We start from the raw sequence: 18,691 nt of genomic DNA, 5'->3' as shown, positions 1-18,691 counted from the left end.
TCGCCAGAGCAAAACTTAAAAAAAACACCGTTGGTTGAAGAGTTCTGAACGTTAACTAACTTGTAGAAGAAAGAGACCAACAATTAATGGGGGAAAACGTTCTTTAATTAACATTTAAATTTACCTCCCCCCAAGTAATGTTCTTATGATTCTTCACGTTCGATGAAATTCCGGATTATTGTGAGCATGAAAAATCAACTAACGGGCACGCCCTCGTCTAAATATCTCATTTCCCTTGAATCGGTTCCTAAAAAAGAAATGACGCTTTTTGCAGGTTTGCCAGTGAAATACTTGTTACGCTACACTGAGAGAAAAATATTGCGTAGAAATTACATGGAACTCCTGGACGCACAGTAGCCAGGAATGTTCTGTATTTTTTACAGAAATTTTGGTAAATAACTTTTACTTGAGAATCCTGTAATTTATACAAATAGCTCATATTAAAATTTTCAACCACAATCATGGTTATGTATACAACTGAAATAATAATTAAAATTTCCAACACGCCTGTTAATTTTACGGAATTTAAAATTAAAAACTGCGTGAATATAGCCAGGAAATATTTTATATTTTATTTGTTCTTACTACCCTTTTTAAAAATAAGTTTATGTACACTAAACATTTCCGTTATTATTTTTTAACCAATAAGGTACTTCAATTCTAAAAAATATTCAACAAATTTGCTAAATATATACCAATAGGCTCCGGCAGAACTAGAGTCCAAAGTAAGAGCCATAAACACGTGCACAATATAGTTATGCAACTCATCGGTTCGGAATCCAGACACGTATTAAACTTAGTTCAAACCACAAACACTAACGCGATGAATTTGCATTTAAATATATAAACATTAATTTGTTTTCATTTGATGGGTAATTAAAAATATGACTCCATTGGTGCTTTTACGAGATGTCACTAAAAATCTTTTCTTCATATTAGTTGATTTGAATAATGCATTTTTATGGATTATTACTGTTTGGTAGCAATTCAACTTCGAGCACAATAACTACAGGAACTAACTGTATTTTAAATACCTTAAAACGTCTTCATTTTTTACTGTAAATACATAGTAATATGTACTGAACAAATATGTACATATATAACATTTCTACCATAGAAACTACATGTCGGTCGTTTATTACAAATATCTGAAACAAACCTGTAATTTTTACTATAAACAAATAGTAATATATACTGAAAATGTATGTATATATTACAATTCAACGATAAATACTACATGAAGCCCCTGTATTTTAAATACCTAAAACATCCTGTAATTTACACTGTAAAACAAATTGTTATATATACTGAAAATGTATGTATATATTACTATTCAACGATAAATACTTCATGAAGCCCCTGCATTTTAAATACCTAAACACATCCTTTAATTTATACTGTAAATATTTCTTGAATATAGTAATTTAAACAGTACAGTTCTGTATTAAAAAAATACAGAACGGGTGCTGTAAAATATTTCTGTAAATTCAACAGTTTTTTCTCTCAGTGTACCAATTCAAACGTCACCAACCGGAAACCGAATTCTTGAATTTCGCAATCTACCTAAAATACTTCGACCCTTTTAAGGGACGGATTTGAAATTGTTTTGTTGATTAGACGGTTAGAGCCCCACTGAGCCTTAAATATATTGAGTAAAGTAAGTGAAATAATGGGAAGTTTTACTTATTGATCGAACTAACTGGTTGTAGATTAAAAACTGTATAAAATGAGAAACAAAATTTGTGTGTTTAAAAAATGCAAAAGTGATTCTCGTATGCGCGGAGTATTCTTTTTACCCTTTCCAAAACCAAAAACAAAATTAGAAAAATGTAAGAAATGGATTGAATGGTTGGGAAGATCAGATTCAGAGCATGTTGACGATGGAAACCACGCCTTTATATTGAATATTTTGAAAAAGAATTTGGATGGACTAAACCAGAAAAATAAATACGGAAGGCGTTGGTGATACAATGGTGCTTATTAATGTACCAAAAATCACCAAGCCTATTTACATGGTTCTCGATGAAGCAGGCGTTTTGAAACTTGGGTTCCATGAGAATGTATTTAAAAAATTCAGGATGACTTGATGAAGATTCGTATTGAGCGTCACCATGAATATTTCAGTTTGGTAGTTGATGAAATGAAGATTTATGATGACATAGTCTATAGAGTAGAGAGTGGAGAGATGGTAGGATTCACTTCTCTTAACGAGGTCCAAAATAAAATGATTGCTTTTCAGTCGGAGACGCTCGGAGACGTATAAAGAGAAGCCTCTAGCTACCCACGTTTTGCAGTTTTAGGTCCGAGGTATAACTTCATCGTGCCAATACCCATTTACGCATTTTGCAACCAAATCCCTAAGAGCGGAAAGCCTCGATTCATTAATATTTGAAGCAATATGCAAATTGAAGTTTGCAAGTACAGATTAATGAACATTAATGGAGAGACACTTACTTGGAACACAATAAAATCTGTATACCATAAGGATATGGAGAAAAGTGGAGCGTTAAGGAAACTGCACTAATTAAAGGCAGACAACATAAATGTGGAAAATAAAATAAGTCATAAGCCAAATCGTTGCGAGTTGTTTGAAACAAGATTTTCCCGATGAATATCCAGAAACGGTGCGATTTTTGGAAATTTTCAACAAATGGTTTGATGCGATGAACGTAGGTCATTTGCTAAAATCAATTCACTCTAGAAATTTGAACCTTCACCCTTTCCGAGACTTTAATGATCCAAGACTCATGGTAAATATATTAATTAGTATACATATGCCTACAACACTGCAATAACGAAAGGATAACTATTTTCAAAGGCTTAAAAACGAGTTTTTATCTTACTTGGATGAATGGGAAAAGTATGTGGAAGGCTTGACTGAATCAACGAAAAATAAAATGTTGCTGTCCCGAGAAATTCTATCTGGTCTGAGACAAACAAGTAAACTTAAAATTACTTTAACTCTTAGAGTGCAATACTAATTGTAATTTATCATTATAGCAAATGCCATTCTAGAAATTATTCCTTATTTACTACAAAAAGGCGCGAAGTTTGTGCTCACTACTCATTTCAATCAGGACCGCTTGAACAATTTTTCAGTAAGCAAAGGCAGGTGTGTAAAGCTGTGTCACAGCCCAGGCTGTATCAATATTCAAGGACAGAAAAAGTATAACAAAATCTTCGGCAAGGAAGAATATAATGAAAAAAAAAATGAAAGGTGCAAACACCGAGTAATATGTAAATGTTTATTAAAATCTAACTTTAATTCTTAGGATCATTTTAATTTTAAGAAACATTTGATTCAATCATTTCGCACTATTAAAAGCTCTTAAAATTTAAATGACCATGCTTTGTTTCACTTTGATTTCTTTTTTTAATTCACCCTCAATTTTCTTCTTTAATTGGTCTTTACTTTTGAATTTGCTCTTCAATCGTTGCTTTCTAGCTTCATCTTTTTTCTCATTTGGAATTTTCTTAGTTAAACTGTTTCCTTTGGTGTTAATAAATGTGCGAATCACCTCCTTAAATATACCACAGCCCGCTAAAATACTGACATCTGCGCTACTAACTTTTTCATTCCATATCTCAGCAATTACAGAGTCATCCTTTATTGATAATGTTCCTTTTTGAACTTTCACAATACAGTCCATTTTTTTTAAAGAGTGTAAGAGATTTCATTGTTGAATATTGTAATCCACCACGAGTTTGTATTTTAACCCATTTTTTATACACTTGAGGTATGGATTTTACATATTTTTCTTTTAATACTTCACCTACTCGATAGCTTGCTTCAGTTTCATTTTTTCTCGTTAATTAAGCGATAATAAATCCCGCAACATAACACAACGTACAGTCCTCTTCTACAGTTGAGGCGATATCTTTATCAATGGTTGTAACTGCACATATCCCACTATTGAAAATTTCTTGAACGAACATTTTCAATCGTACTTTTTTCTTCTTGTTCACTTAAACCGTGATTATTACAGTTTTTACACGATCAAGTAGTGTTTTTAGATCACTTTGAAAAAGAGATTTGTACTTTCTGTATGTTTCATCACATTGGGCTTTGGTTAAGAATTGGCCGGAATAAATCGCGAGCTGGGTCAATTTAGTTGCCCCCCCCCCACCCTATCATAGAAGAAATCCAATAAGTGGAATCGATTGCGCTCTTACTGCGCTCCTATGCGCCACCATTTTTTTACCCCTTCGCCGATGGTTCTTTCAAAAAGTTAAAAATAAAATGGGGGGGGGGGGCAGTTTAACAATGGCCCACCCACTTCATTGTATCGACGAACACGTTATAGCAATCGATTGCGCACAGCCTGCGCTCTTATGCGCCACCATTAGTTTTGTTTGCGCCAACATAGTTTTTGATATAATAAAAATAGCGAAATATTATAAATCTAATTTATGGAATCAATGGCGCACAGCCTGCGCTCTTATGCGCCACCATTAGTTTTGTTTGCGTCAACATAGTTCTTGATATAATAAAAATAGCGAAATATTATAAATCTAATTTATGGTACCAATGGCGCACAGTCTGCGCTCTTATGCGCCACCATTAGTTTTGTTTGCGCCAACATAGTTCTTGATATAATAAAAATAGCGAAATATTATAAATCTTACTTATGGAATCAATGGCGCACGTAATGCGCTCTTATGCGCCACCATCAGTTTACTATGCGCTGCATTCATTCGAAAGTTAAACACGAAAACAAGTGCGGGAGCTAACTTAATGTCATAATTCAATTTGAGGTACGGAAAAGGTAGCGCACGTCATGCGCTCTTATGCGCCACCATTAGTTTTGTTTGCTCGAAGATCTTGGGTAATATATTGATTTTGTCGAACGCATCGTTAAGGATAATAGTCTAGTCAATATTTCAGAAAATCGAACTTTTAGAGGCATTTTAGGTAACTTTTGGGGCAAAAGTTCATTTCCTCCTATTTCGACCCCGCTGAATCCGAATCTGCCGGTTGCCCAAGCGAAATCTCGACCAGAAGTGAGATATTTAAGATGGCGGCCAAAATGGTGCCGAAATCCGAAATTGGCACTGTAAAGTCCCCCATTGACACAGGAAAGCGTCCAAAATGTGCAATTATTTGTTTTTGAACAGGAGGAATCCTAAAATTAATATTAAAAAATCATTGGTAAGGTTTTTTCAATATGGCGGACAAGATGGCGGCCAAAATGGCGCTGAAATCCGAAATCGGCCCTGTGAAGTCCCCCTTTGACACAGGAATGCGTCCAAAATGTGTAATTATTGGTTTTTGAGCATGAGTAATTAAAAAATACATTTTTAAAACATTGGTTAGGTTTTTCACTTGAAATTGTAAATAAATTCCAGGTTTAAGGTTTTTGTGAAAAATAAATCCTTCATTTGAATTACTTATATTAATGGATTATCGTGGGTTATGGTGCATAGCCTATGCGAGCATATCTATTATTCCTTTGAACAACACTTCGAACATTTGAGATAAAAGGTTGGCAGCACTACGACGTGTGGCAATACTACACGCTCATCCGTCTGGCCCAGTGTATTATTGTTTACTTTGTAAATCAGTGCAGTGCCAAGTGATATCTATTGAATTCAACAATTAAATATTGCTTGTGAGTAGTAAGTGGCATAAATTTATTGTTAGATATAGCTTATTATTTCTTTGTCGGAAGTATTTTTTTGCAACTTCGGGGTGAATTTTGTGCGTTTCATTTACGTACATGGTGAAATCCAATGAGGTTATGGCTGAATTTGTTTTCCTTCTTTAGTGTTGGTACATTTAACTTTATTGAAATCTGAATTATTTGGAAAGTGTTTTACTTGTGTTTTGTGGTTATGGTATTGCTATTTCTCTTCGTATCACTTTTCTACTTCCTTAGGCTTTATATTAATATGGGAGACAACACGTTTGGCAGTGACTCAGTTAATCTCAGTTTGTGTTTATTATGTCAGAAGCAGAGTCCGAAACAAGCTTTGTCAAAGATTGGAGAGAATGGTAGAACACAATTGTTGAAATGTGCGAAAGAACGGGAAGAGGCATTTGACAGACAGTTCAGTGAGGCAATTATACGGATTTTGAAATTGCTTAAGGAATATGATCTAACGTGGCACTATCACAAAAGCTGTTATTCCACCTTTACTTCTTCTGACAAAATTGGAAAACTAAAGAAGAAAATAACCAAAGTAAAAAGCAGGATGAAAATAAAAATGCGAAAAGCAAACTAATGACTCGCTCAAGGACAGGAAAAACTGACTGGGAAAAATGCTTGTTTTGTCAAAAGGAAAGGAAAAATTGAAGCTCATAATGACAACAAACATGATTGAGAAAGTTTTGGATTTGTCTACTTTTGACTACAAGCTGCATGTCAGAGTTAGTGCAATAGGAGATTTTATAGCTGCAGAAGGAAAATATCACAGTTCCTGTTTGTTGAGTCACCAGAAATTAAAAAAGAGCTGGGAAGCTACTAAGCCAAACGAAAGAAAGGAAAGCCTTCCTTTCATACAAATCTGTAAAGAACTACGAGTCGATTCCTCACTCGATCAGGTTTGTACCGCTATGTAGTATGCCTACAAATTAAGGATATGTACAGTTGGTCGCAAGGAATGTTCCAGGGTGAGTTAGCTTTCCTGCGTCCGTCGGTGTTGGTAAGCAGGAAAGCAAACTCACCCTGGGATTTTTTTGCGACCAACTGTATTTTGTAGAAAATAATATTATTATTCTTGTATATTTTGTACACGTGTTGACATTATATGATGTATGGAATAGGTACAAGGAAATAGGATGCAGTATCAATGTTGCCGTTCCTGTATCTTTTCAGTCAAGAAATTCAACATTTAAAAGTAAGCTCGAAGAAAAGGTCGGAGGTTCCAGTTTTTCCAGCCTCTTAACCGCGGAGTCAGTGAACGCCAGATGCTGTTGATTCCAATTGGCTGAAGTAAGAGACTTTCTGCTGATGACTTCTATGACGATGACATCAAACAGATGCCTAGTTTCAAGCCAGCCCAGGACAGTGAATTTCAAACTATAGTGCATGCTGCTTTGAAAATTAGAAGCGAACTATTATCATCGCCAGGTCAATCTGGTTTAGGAATTTCAAATGAGCCATGCACCAAAATAGTGCCTGATTCCTTGCATCTTTTCATGAATGTGCTGTTGAAGGGAAAATATCTTTGGGACACCTTGTATAGTGACCTTGATGATGATGCACTTGACAGCGATGGTGACAGTGATGACGATGAATGTCCTGAAAAAATTCCAAATTTAACCGGTGATGCCGGAATATCTATAGCACAGGATATAATATATGCTGTCAGTAAAGGAAAAACATTAACTCCAAAACATATTGCTCTGACAGTTCATCAGGCTACAAGAAGCAAGAAACTGGTCAATTTATTGCATGCGGCAGGTCATTGTATGACCTACACCAATGTCTTGCAGTCTGATTGCAGCTTGGCTTCTCTGTCCTTAAAAAGTTTTGATAAAAAAACTGGTGCGATTGTTCCTATGAACTTCAAACCTTTCTCTGAGTTAGACGATGCTGATCCCATTCTTCACGTAACTGCTGACAACATTGACATTTTAACTGATACTATTGATGGGAAAAAAATTTTCATGCAACCCAAGAGAAAAGGTGCTGATACTTCACAATTTCTGGCCGAAGTCAGTCTTGCAAAGCACACCACTCTTCAAATTCCCAAAGAAATAAACGAGCTGCCAGTTGTTCCATTTTTCGACAAGCAAGAGCCGCACTTTGATGAACCAGTGGATCAATGGTGGTATACTGCTTCTAATCCATTCAATTTTGAGGGAATGTCAAAAGCAGTGCTGGTTTCAAGGGTAGAAGACCTAACATTTGTTATTGGCAGATCTGATAGTGAGGAAAAAATCGGATGGACATAATTTAACAGGAACGAAACTAATTCCAATCTTGATGTTTCTGCCATGGGCTTCCTTCCCTTAATTTTGAACCCTGCACACGCGTTTTCAACTTTACACTGTGCTCTTTTAAGATGCATTTCATTGGCGGATAAACTTGGGAAAAAACAAGTAGTTCTTACAGCTGATCAAGCAGTGTATTGGAAACTTGTTGAGCTCCGTTGGGCGTCACAGATCTTCAAAAATCGTATTGTCCTCCGAATGGGCGGGCTTCACATAGCTCTTAATTTTATGCAGGTGATAGGGAAGAATATGTCAGGCAGTGGCCTTGGAGACTTGTGGGTGGCTAGTGGTTTGATGGTGGAAGGCTCAGTGACTAAAGTCCTCGACGGAAAAGCCTACGGAAAAGGCATAAGAGCCCACAAGCTTTCATTACAAGCCTTTTGGCGACTCTTGCACCCACAGTTCCTGAATTTTCTTGATGAGCAAGATATCCCGGAAGCAGAAAATTTGTCCACAAAATCAGCCAATGTTGACGAACTTAGAGAATATCTCCGTTGTCAAATTTTCCTGAAATATTTGTCAACTTTCTTGCAAGAAAGATCCGAAGAGGACAAAAACTTCAGTCTTTGGTGGACATACATTGACATGATCTTGACCCTTCTAATGTTTACTAGAGGAATCCGGGGTGAGGATTGGGAAAGGTACCGTGGTGCTCTTTCAGACATGCTCACTTACACAGCTTTGTATGATCTTGGAAACTACTTGAAGTCCCTCTCTGTTTACATTGCCGACATGAATCAGTTGCCACCCGAAGTCGAGGCTGGATTTTTGTCTGGTGACTTTGCTGTGTTAAGGACTAAAAATAAGTTTTCTCAAGTAGATCCCGATCATGCTCAGGAATGCGTCTGGTGGCATTCTTGGGCACTCTACCTGCATTGGATAAGTGAGATATCAGAGCAAACGTACAATATGTTGACAAAGGCATCAAATACAACTTGTCCTAAAGAAGAAACACGTGCTAGACGGGCCAGGGATCTTCAGGATGAAGAGGCAATTTTACAGGTGATGGAAACCTATAGCCTTGGAGCTGTGAATAGATCTTGTACCGTAGTGAGCAATGTAGCTACTAAGGATATAGTTACGCCAAAGATTTCTGACGCTCTTATAACAGCAAAACAACGCGGGGTGGAATTAGTACGAGTCTTCTTTCAGCAAAGGCTTATCAAAAGTCAAGAAACTGAAACGTTTACAGTTAGCTACCATGCAACATTACATAAGAACAAGGCACTCACTTGAGGTGATCTCTACAAGGAGAAGACGTCTCAAGAATTTAATAGAAAGCATATTATAAAAACTGACAGAGATTTCTTGCGCGTATTGATCGCCGCATATGAAGGGAGAAGGACTATTGATTTGAAAAAATTATCAAGCATGAGCTTTACAATTTTCCTATATCGTTAGCTTCGGTGAACGGTGAGCTAAGAACAGCAGAAAAGGCTTCACTATTGAAGCAAATTTTGAAGGAAATTGCGAAGGGAATAGAGTGCCCGAAACATCTACCTGTAAACCAAAAATCTGAATCAATTCTCATAATTGATGGGATGGCTTTTGTCTCATCTTTGGGCCGCCCGCATGAAGCTAAGACATTTGGTGATTACGCATATACACTGACTGCTTCATTAAAAGAATATTGAGTCATGGATTTAAGTACCAGGAAGTTCACATTGTGTTTGACCGGTACCTGTCTCAATCTTTAAAATCTAGAACAAGGAAGAAAAGAGCCAAGAGTTTCGCTCCAGTACGCAGGAACATCACTGAATCTAACAAGCCGTTGCCAAAGAACTAGAGTAACTTTTTATTCCTTTCAGAGAACAAAGCTGATCTATGCAGGTTTTTTGTGTATATTTGAATTCCTCATGCTCAAAAACCTATAATTACACATTTTGGACGCGTTCCTGTGTAAAAGGGAGACTTCACAGTGCCGATTTCGGATTTCGGCACCATTTTGGCCGCCATCTTGTCCGCCCTATTGAAAAAAACTTACCAATGATTTTTTAATATTAATTTTAGTATTCCTCATGTTCAAAAACATATAATTGCACATTTTGGACGCATTCCTGTGTTAATGGGGGACTTTACAGTGCCGATTACGGATTTCGGTGCCATTTTGGGCGCCATCTTAAATATCTCACTTCTGGTCGAGATTTCGCTTGGCAACCGGCAGATTCAGATTCAGCGGGGTCGAAATAGGGGGAAATGACCTTTTGCACAAAAGTAACCTAAAATGCTTCTAAAAGTTCGATTTTCTGAAATCTTGACTCGACTATTATCCTTAACGATGCGTTCGACAAATTCAATATATTACCCAAGATCTTCAAGCAAACAAAACTAAAGGTGGCGCATAAGAGCGCATGACGTGCACTACCTTTTCCGTACCTCAAATTTAATTATGACATTAAGTTAGCTCCCCCACTTGTTTTCGTGTTTAACTTTCGAATGAATGCAGCGCACACAAAACTAATGGCGGTGCATAAGAGCGCAGGCTGTGCGCCATTGATTCCATAAGTAAGATTGTTAATATTTTGCTACTTTTATTATATCAAGAACTTTGTTGACGCAAACAAAACTAATGGTGGCGCATAAGTGCGCAGGCTGTGCGCTATTGATTTCATAAGTAAGATTGCTAATATTTCGCTATTTTTATTATATCAAGAACTATGTTGGCGCAAACAAAACTAATGGTGGCGCTTAAGAGCGCAGGCTGTGCGCCATTGATTCCATAAGTAAGATTGTTAATATTTTGCTACTTTTATTATATCAAGAACTATGTTGGCGCAAACAAAACTAATGGTGGCGCATAAGTGCGCAGGCTGTGCGCTATTTATTTCATAAGTAAGATTGCTAATATTTCGCTATTTTTATTATATCAAGAACTATGTTGGCGCAAACAAAACTAATGGTGGCGCTTAAGAGCGCAGGCTGTGCGCCATTGATTCCATAAGTAAGATTGTTAATATTTTGCTACTTTTATTATATCAAGAACTATGTTGGCGCAAACAAAACTAATGGTGGCGCATAAGTGCGCAGGCGGTGCGCCATTGATTTCATGAGTAAGATTGCTAATATATTTTTTTTATTATATCAAGAACTATGTTGGCGCAAACAAAAGTAGTAGTGGTGCATAAGAGCGCAGGCTGTGCGCCATTGATTCCACAAGTTAGATTTATAATATTTCGCTATGTTTATTATATCAAGAACTATGTTGGCGCAAACAAAAGTAAAAGTGGTGCATAAGAGCGCAGGCTGTGCGCCATTGATTCCATAAGTTAGATTTATAATATTTCGCTATGTTTATAATATCAAGAACTATGTTGGCGCAAACAAAAGTAATAGTGGTGCATAAGAGCGCAGGCTGTGCGCCATTGATTCCATAGGTTAGATTTATAATATTTCGCTATGTTTATTATATCAAGAACTATGTTGGCGCAAACAAAAGTAATAGTGGTGCATAAGAGCGCAGGCTGTGCGCCATTAATTTCATAAGTAAGATTGCTAATATTTCGCTGTTTTTATTATATCAAGAACTATGTTGGCGCCAACAAAAGTAATAGTGGTGCAAAAGAGCGCAGGCTGTGCGCCATTGATTACATAAGTAAGATTTATAATATTTCGCTATGTTTATTATATCAAGAACTATGTTGGCGCAAACAAAAGTAAAAGTGGTGCATAAGAGCGCAGGCTGTGCGCCATTGATTACATAAGTAAGATTTATAATATTTCGCTATGTTTATTATATCAAGAACTATGTTGGCGCAAACAAAAGTAATAGTGGTGCATAAGAGCGCAGGCCGTGCGCCATTGATTCCATAAGTTAGATTTATAATATTTCGCTATTTTTATTATATCAAGAACTATGTTGGCGCAAGCAAAACTAATAGTGGCGCATAAGAGTGCAGGCTGTGCGCCATTGTTTCCATAAATTAGATTTATAATATTTTGCTATTTTTATTATATCAAGAACTATGTTGGCGCAAACAAAACTAATAGTGGCGCATATGAGCGCAGGCTGTGCGCCATTGATTCCATAAGTTAGATTTATAATATTTCGCTATTTTTATTATATCAAGAACTATGTTGGCGCAAACAAAACTAATGGTGGCGCATAAGAGCGCAGGCTGTGCGCCATTGATTCCATAAGTTAGATTTGTAATATTTCGCTATTTTTATTATATCAAGAACTATGTTGGCGCAAGCAAAACTTATGGTGGCGCGAGTGCAGGCTGTGCGCCATTGATTCCATAAATTAGATTTATAATATTTCGCTATTTTTATTATATCAAGAACTATGTTGGCGCAAACAAAACTAATGGCGCGCATAAGAGCGCATGAAGTGCGCAACCTTTTCTGTACCTCAAATATTTTTTTTATTGAATTATGTCATAAAGTTAGCCCCCCCCCCCCCCCCACTTGTTTTCGTTTTTAACTTTCGAATGAATGCAGCGCATAGTAAACCGATGGTGGCGCATAAGAGCGCATGTTGTGCGCAATCGATTGCTATTACGTGTTCGTCAATACAATGAAGTGAGGGGGCCATCGTTAAACTGGGTAAAAAATGGTGATGCATAGGAGCGCAGTAAGAGCGAAATCGATTCCACTTATTGGATTTCTTCTATGATAGGGTGGGGGGGGGGCAACTTAATTAACCCTCGCGAGCTTCTAGGTAACACAAGCTGCTAGATTAGATTTCCGATGCCCATTTCACTATCTTCAGTTTTTCGTCGCTTCCGGCTATTTCTAAAAGTTTCTTCAACGAAGCTTTATCTTCTTTAAACATTTGGCAAACTGCGCATCATAGTTGTCCAGCAATAGGGAACGACTACAGTTACTGAAAATTCCCACAGATCATTTCTTTTACGATTTGGATTTATTTTTCTTTTGCGTAGCAACATCATTTTTTGATGAAGTAGGAACATTCTCAGACTCTGAATCAGAACTAAAATTATCTTAGCCATAAAAAGTAATATAAGTCATAAGCATTGTGTAATTAATACTAATATTTACCATAACAAATTGGTTCTTCAACTTCCTTGGTGTCGTCTTGAAGTTGAAACAATTGACTAGAATTAGTGATTTATATTAATGCTGACGATTTCTTTGGCACTTTACTTTTCTTTTTAATGGGATAATTAGTAAAATTACTGACTTAAAAAGAAACAAAACAGTTAAGCCTTTGAACAAAAAATTATATAACATTTGTACAATACATACTCTCATTACTTAAAAATTACAGCATACGTGTGATCTAATCGTCTCGCCTTTAGATACCCTTGACATCTCAAAATTATTTAAAAACAACCAAAAATTTCGACATGTGTTCATCTAAGTCATCTCACGAAGGTCATAGGAAATCTACCACCCTCCCCATCACCCCATGAATCGGTACGAATACGTATTTCCGCTTGAGTTCTGGGGGGACGATAAGTGTTCTCTTCACGTTTTTCTCGGACCATAGCGTCCCCGTAGTTGATTAGTCCATGTTGTGAGCCTGGATATGCATCCCACTATCAGTGGTTTTAGCTTTGGCTGTTAAAAAACCCGATCGGGAGGGTCGGAATCAGTAACACTGTTGTCAATTAATTTAGTGCCTTTAATTTCAGCCAAGCGAAACTCATAGCTTATAATTAAAAATAATATTATAAAAAAGTTACGTTTATGTTTGTATAAATTTTATGAAGTTCGTAACTTTCTGACAATGCCATTATTGAAAATGGTCTACTTAGCCCTTGTCCAATCTGTGTTGTCTTATGGTATTATCGCTTGGGGTGGGACCTTTAAATCTTTTATCGAACCCTAAAGGCCCGTTTTCATGACGGCGATTTTTCTCGCGATTTTCGGAAGCGAGAGCGCGGAAAAAATTCAGCGATATCGCGGGCGATTTTTTCGTGCTTGCGAATCGCTACAAGTTAGGAAATCGCGATAGCGTTCCGTTTTCATTACGGCGATATTTTGTTGCGAGAACATCCGAAAAGCGTTTTTTTGCCTTTTTTAAAATGGCGGCCTTTAACTGGAGGAGAAGTTTGCTCAAATTGCTCTTGAAGAAAAACTTTTATTTCTTCGAATAAGTTATTATCTAACTTTTATTAAGAAAATAAACTATGCACCTAAAAGCTGGTTGAAAAATCTTATTTGGGAAGGGGATTATGAAACATTGGTAAGTTAAACAAATTTAATACAAAGACAATTTGCCATGCTAAAATTTTAATGCTTTTTAAAACATGATGCTTCCATGTTAAAAACATACACCATAAACAATTCAACCATTTGTTATCAATTGTTGGTCCAAAAATAAACAAAAAGTTATTAGTGATCCAATTCCACCAGGTTTAATGTTGGCTCTGACTTTAAGGTAAATATTAATAAAGTTCATTTAAGACGAGTAAACAGTTCGTTAAAAAGCTAAAATAAGTATCTTACCACTGGGATCTGTTTGTCGACCCTAGTTCATCATCTATGCAATTATTAATTATGTTGACAATGTCATTTTGACATTTTCTTTTCTCGGCTGATGGGACATTATCCATAAGCTCAGTGACATACATTAAGAAACCAAAGGTTTGTGGCTCGTTTTTACATGCATTTATTTCTCTAAAAATATAAATTAATATTATATTATTACTTGTCAAGAAGACAGCCTGTATCTCAGCTTTGTTTTTATTATTTTTTTGAGGTTTATATTTATACAGGTTTGTTTTTTAAATTGGAACTTGGAGAACTATTCACTTCTTTATTTTGGCTGACATCAAGTTCAGTAATCATAAATTCTTGGTTACCAATAGGAATAACCTTAAACAGAAAAATTAATTAAGAACAACCCTACAGAAAATTTAATAATTTTAAGGTTTTAACAAAAACATCCCATATCAAAATATACAAGAAAAATAAACCCCTAAAGTAAAATTAAAATAGATATAATAAATATATCCTCAAAACCAATTATGTAGCCACACTGAATGTAGGGTCGGGGTAACAAGGCCCAAGAGGCTTAAAATGTGACTACACTATGTTAAAAACCCAGGTCAGAGCTTCACTACAAGCATTAGACTATAATGTATAGGTAAAAATAAGGAACGAACTCACAGCTGGAATGATTAACATGGCATTCCTTGATACTGGGTGGAAAACTGTAAATAATACAATCTTTGATATTACATGAATAATAAATGCACAATATAAATCATTATTATTTATTACTTCTGGCTCCATTATTGTAGAAACTGATTCATCAATATTTTCATTCCCATCGCAGGTATCTTCGCGAATATAATTGGAAGATGTTATGAACATTAACAGCATATTAATTTTAAAATCAAATCTTTACGTAATAAATTTAATACTCACTCTCGTCATGACACTACAGCCTTTAAAAATAGAAGCATTTGGAAAAAATGCCACTTAACTAGAGTTGAAAGGTTCTTTATCAAACTCTTGTCTCCTTTTTGTTATTGTGACATTTTCGAAATGGCCTCTTAACTTCCATATTTTCTTTAATTCGTCCACTAATAATTTTCATAATTTGAATTATAACTTATTTATTACCCCCAACGACCAACATATTTTTAGGCTTATTTAATTACCTGTTTCTTTCATTTTCGATGATACATTATCCCATGGATGCGCATTGTTCCAAGTCTCTGTTTCTATATTCTTCAGTCCGTGTATCTCAAATTGAAGGATGATTTTTAATTAGCTCGATCAACGTTAATATTTCCACTTCAATCTGTTTCGCTTCCGCTCTCTTTTCTTTTAATACATATTTTTTTAATAAGGCTTTTGTGGGTTTTTTTATTACACTTCCCATTTTGCTAAAGGCCCAAGCCCCAAACAAACAATGACCATATGATGCCAAACGATCTCAAGGCTCGCCTGTCAAGCCGGTTGTGTTGCGCAATATTTTGAAATGCAAGTACAGTCTCATTGGCTGAAACCAACCACGTTACTAGTGACGTGCCGAAGGTCCCGTAAAAATCGCCAAGCGAGACGCGAAAAAGTCTACTCTGGTTAGAAGAGAGCGATTTTCCGAAAATCGCCCTCGCACGGAGGTTTCTCTCTACTCGCTTCAAAATATCGCGATCATGAAAACTCCAAGACATTTTCTCGCGCGACTTTTAAACATATCTCTCGCAAATCGCTGGACTTTTTCTCGCAAATCGCTCTCATGAAAACGGGCCTTAAGAGGTAATCCAGAGAACTATCATAAAAATTTGTTTAAAAAAGGGTGATATGAAAATCGACTTAATTTATATATCGACTTTAAAGTTGTTACAGTTAGACAACTTTACGCTAGGTGCATCTTATTGTACTCGTATAATAATAGAGAAATTATAAATGTTTTAAACCAATATAATACTCGTTGTGTTTCGAATAAAAACTTAATTATCGATAAAAGCTCTAAGACTATTGGTCAAAAATTTGTGTCGTACTATGGCCCAAAATTATTTAATGTTTTGGATCTACATATACAAATCTCTTCAAAAAAATAGTATTAACACGAATATATTTAAGTACAATATTTCTAAATGGCTTCTAGCGTACGGATATGAGCAGCTGTATAATTTCTAAGACTTTTAAGTTATATGTGTATTAAAATATTAATGTTTGGATATTTTCGAAAATGATTTGATCGCCGTTCCAAAGGCTTTATAATATAAATTCCCTACCACGCACAAGCTTGTAGCTTATGTGGATTGAAGAAGATGTAGTAACTGAAGTTATCAACGATTGCATTTTAATAAGGTGTCAATAAATTATATAATGAATGAATGAATGAATGAATGGATTTTATTTAAAGTGCATATCAATAGCGCAAAAAGCACCAACAAGGACATACACTGGTTTCAACATTTTACAAAGTTGTGTTAGTTACATAGTTACAGTGATATATATGTACATAAAATAAGTATTTTTTTCTTTTTACAAAAGTTTTAAAGTTTTAAACAGTGTTTCAAGGGGATGAAATTTAGCTATTTTAGTTTGAGAATATCGGAGTTTTTACAAGAAAAAATGTCTAAAACATCGTTGTACGAATTGCATGTATTTTGCATTCTTTGTAGGGGAGATTTAATATAACATTGTTTAAAGGTGAGTTGGTTTCTGGTACCATATTGTGGAACTGAAAAGTTTAAAGATTCGGTTAAGTTGTTAAGTTTAAATGTTTTAATTGTTTTTCGAATAAATAAAATTTCGCGTTTTTCGTTAAATAATTTGATAGTGTCCAAATTTAAAAGATTTAATAAAAAGTCGTAATCGTACGGTTTGTTTTTGAGAAAGTATGTGTGTGCTAGTTCAACGAATTTTCTCTGCACACTTTCTACTTTTTTAAAGAGATAGTCAGCGCAACCTCCCCAGGCGAGATTACCATAAGTCAGTTTTGACCTAACGAGACTGGTGTATAGTAATTTAAAGCAATGTATTGAGTGTAGGTCTCTAGATAGTTTTAAAACAGCGTAAAGTAAACGTTTAGCTTTTCCAACTACGAGGGATATTTGCTCTCGGTAGTAGAGGCCTGTGTCCAGTACTATACCGAGATCTTTTAAGGTGTCTGTTCTAGGGACAAGACGGCCGTTAATTTCGTAAGCGAAGTATGTGCAATTTGTTTTTCTAGTAAAGGATGCGATAAGGCTCTTATTGTCGTTAATTAATAAGTTATTGGAAGCGCACCAGTTGCTGACGTTTACAAGATCTTTTTGCAGTAGGTCGCAATCGATGGCACTTTGAATTTTTCGGTAAATTTTGTTGTCATCAGCAAATTGTTGTAGTTTCGAATTAGTAATCGCTGAAGGGAGGTCATTAGCGTAGATTTTATATAATAATGGACCGAGGGAACTTCCTTGAGGAACGCCACAAGTTGTCGGGTAGGAAACGTTTGTTACGCAACCGTTACATTTTAGTACGTTATTTCTTCCAGTTAGATAATTGCTCATCCAACATAGGGCTTGGTCGTTGAGTCCGTATAGTTCTAGTTTCCGTAGTAGTAGAGGGTGCGAGACCCTGTCAAAAGCCTTTGAAAGATCTATAGAGATTACGTCAACTTGGCCGCAACAAAGCACAGAAGGCGTGATGTCGTTCAGGAAAGAGACATGGTTCGTCTCGACGGAACTTGATACAAGGAAGCCGTGTTGGGTCTCAGAGAAATACGGCCTAAACCAGTTGTACAAAAGTTTGTGAATTAACGAATCAAATATTTTTGCAAAGCAGCAAAGTAGGGATATTGGACGATAGTTTTCGGGATCTCCCGAAAACCCTGATTTAAAAATTGGGGAAATTAGAATGGTCTTCCAGAGCGAAGGGAAAATACCCGTTTTTAGAGATAAATTGAAAATATGATAGAGTAGAGGGGTTAGAATGTCGGAGCAGCCTTTAATTAAGAATAGGGGAATATTGTCAATTCCAGTCGATTTAGTTAGTTTTAGATTTTTGATTGTGATTCGAATATCAACCTCGTCTATGTTAAAATTATTGAGCGTGTTTTCAAATTTAGATTCTTTGAGAGTGTAATTAGTGGTGTCGCCTAGCGAGTCGGTTGCGATGTTTTTAAATTTGTTGGAGAATTCCTTAGCTAGGGTTTTCGGATCCGAAGTGAGCGTGGAGTCAATGTTTAGAGAAATATGTGGTACGTTATTTTTAATTCGATTGTTCACGAAGTCCCATAGATGTTTAGGGTTGTCCATGGAGTTGGTGAAAGTAGTTGCGGCATGCCGTTTCTTAGCTAGAGACAGGAGTTTTTTGACCTCCTTACGCAGGGCGAGAAAGAAATCA

At 36.0% G+C, this 18,691-nt stretch overlaps 1 long non-coding RNA gene across 1 annotated transcript; it reads right to left on the bottom strand.

Moving 5' to 3' along the window:
* Nucleotides 1–15,134: 15,134 nt before the first annotated feature.
* LOC149957321 (uncharacterized) lies at nucleotides 15,135–15,886 on the bottom strand. The gene is made up of 3 exons (XR_016478205.1): nucleotides 15,511–15,886; nucleotides 15,275–15,432; nucleotides 15,135–15,186 (listed from the first exon to the last, which is right to left on the bottom strand). It is a non-coding gene; the product is annotated as an uncharacterized LOC149957321 (long non-coding RNA).
* Nucleotides 15,887–18,691: the final 2,805 nt, after the last annotated feature.

This window comes from Leiobunum rupestre, chromosome 2 (assembly GCF_980474605.1).
Source record: "Leiobunum rupestre chromosome 2, qqLeiRupe1.1.hap1, whole genome shotgun sequence".
NCBI lineage: Eukaryota > Metazoa > Arthropoda > Arachnida > Opiliones > Sclerosomatidae > Leiobunum > Leiobunum rupestre.
The sequence above is the reverse complement of the archived record's forward strand: the minus strand, read 5'-3'. Positions and strand labels throughout refer to the sequence as shown.